Source organism: Chrysochloris asiatica, unplaced genomic scaffold (genome assembly GCF_000296735.1).
Source record: "Chrysochloris asiatica unplaced genomic scaffold, ChrAsi1.0 scaffold00032, whole genome shotgun sequence".
Lineage (NCBI taxonomy): Eukaryota > Metazoa > Chordata > Mammalia > Afrosoricida > Chrysochloridae > Chrysochloris > Chrysochloris asiatica.
This window is the reverse complement of record NW_006408550.1, coordinates 21,392,425-21,394,773: the sequence shown is the minus strand read 5'-3', so window position 1 is coordinate 21,394,773 and position 2,349 is coordinate 21,392,425. Positions and strand designations below refer to the sequence as shown.

Genomic DNA, 2,349 nt, shown 5'->3' with positions numbered 1-2,349 from the left:
TGTCCCCAGGAAACAGAGCTCCTCGAAGGGGTTCTGGAAAGGTTTCCAATATTAGCAAAGCATGATACAGATACTATAAGAAAAAAAAAAAAATGTCAATCTGAAAGAAAAGTATGTTTTCAAATGCCCTAGGTGGTGAAACCAAAGCCCTTGCCAAACAAAAGGACCCCTCTGTGTTGAAGAACAATACTGCAGGAGTCAAGAGAGGATTCCAGGATGCTACTTGGCTGAAAAAGTAGGCTGCGAGTTTTCATCACTGGGACACCAGCTCAGACTAGGAACAAAAGTGATTCAAGGTTGGGGCCCATGGGTCAGTGTTGAGGCGCTGTGTCCTGATGAAGGAAGTCACTCAATAGTAATGCCTCCAATCGGAATTGGATGAGAAGCTGGAGGAGGGCTGAGTCAACAGGGTCAGAGAAAGCTGTGAGCTCAGCTAAAGAAGAAGGGGAGGAAAGATGGAGAATAAAATGACGTTCCGAGACCAGAAACAGCTGGCAGGCTGCAACCAACAACAGTGCAGCATCTTATTCAGCAAACTCAGGTAGACACGTTGACTGATAGCGAGCCACTGAAAATGATTGCCCACCTGTACTCAAATAGTAGTGTCAAATGAGAAGACGCCACCTCGCATTCTTAATAGTGCCTGAACAATAAGAAACCAGAAGAAAAGCAAAAATAGCACCTTCTGCATTTTCCTTTAGGCACCCAAATGAACTCCAAAAGCAGCCCTGAATATTACTACAAATTTTAGCTTCGACATTTATTAAGTTTTGGAAATGTCTCAATTTGTTAGGTATAAATCATATGTCATTGATATTTCTTAGAATCCAGTGACATTTTCAGATTTGAAAAATACATGCACATAGTGTAAAATGACGAGCCGTCATGTGCTTTATAAAGGAGTTCCCTTGACAACAACCTCACAGTTCATTAAAAATGCCCTAGTCCGTTCAGGTTTCAGATCTCATTACTGTCACGGCAGTCCCTGCTATGGGAGCCTGTTACAAATGAAGGTTTCCACACAATGCAAGTTGTTGGCTAGAAAACACACACACAAGAGAAACACAACGAATCTCTGGCATCCTTGTATCTCACACATATACAAGGGATGCCTGCTCATAGAAGAATGGTAGAGACACACAGAGAAAGAATGAATCATGGAGAGCTGGATCATTACCATGGAAACGTAACTTATATCCACACATATTCCAGATGAATCAAAGATAGAGGATTTCCCCATTCCCCACTTTAAATCATAAAATTACAAGAAGTATTTTGCCAAAGAAGATGGAAAAGTGAAGGCTTTGCAGGATAGTCTTTCTATGAAACAACTAGCTCTTGAATAAACCAGAAACTGTTTTGCTTCCAAGAAGTAAGGGAAATCATGTAAGTGTCAAACAATCAAATAAAACCTATTAATTGAAATAAAAATACTAAGTTGTGGTAAACTATGAAGAACAGGGTTCGCCAAAAGACAAGGCTGATATAAGTGCTTCACAAATTGAAAACACTAGACCGAACATTCTGGGGTTAAGCTACTAATGGGAAAAGAGTTCAACTAATTCCACATGATAGAAGGAGATGGAGTAGTTCCCCTGACTTTCAAAACACTCCTCTTTTCTGGCTAGGTTTTACTGATCACGTTAAGTCCTCAAAGATCAGACTAGAGCTTCCAGTAAGAGTTCATGACTGAGCTCTACCTCCTTCACCACTGCCGCCTCTTTCTTCTGCGGTTCCTGGTGCCGCCTGTATGCTCCTTCGGTGCGGACCTGGTACCTCTTTTGTGAAGAGGCAGCTGAGGAGACTCCTGCGCTCGCCATGGCCGACGAGAAACCCAAGGAAGGAGCCAAGACTGAGGACAACGATCATATTAATTTGAAGGTGGCGGGGCAGGATGGTTCTGTGGTGCAGTTTAAGATTAAGGCGCATACACCACTTAGTAAACTAATGAAAGCCTATTGTGAACGACAGGGCTTGTCATTGAGGCAGATCAGATTCCGATTTGACGGGCAGCCAATCAATGAAACAGATACACCTGCACAGTTGGAAATGGTGGATGAAGATACAAATGATGTGTTCCAGCAGCAGACAGGAGGTGTCTTCTAAAAAGGGAGCCTGCTACTTTGCTCCAGAACTCTGTTCCTACCGATCAAGAATACATTCTCAATGTATTTAGTTCCACAATTTGGTTCCACCACATGGTGATTACTACAGTATAGTTTTCTCTATTCTTTCAGTTCCCCATCCTCATCCCTTTATTGTACATAAAGTAACGGGTGCATGTGCACACGCATATTGCATTTTTTGTTGTGTTTGTTTTGGGGTTTTGTTTTGTTTGCTTTTTTCTTT

At 42.0% G+C, this 2,349-nt stretch overlaps 1 pseudogene; it reads left to right on the top strand.

Moving 5' to 3' along the window:
- The first annotated feature begins 1,818 nt into the window (after positions 1 to 1,818).
- LOC102836150 lies at positions 1,819 to 2,106 on the top strand (annotated as a pseudogene).
- Positions 2,107 to 2,349: the final 243 nt, after the last annotated feature.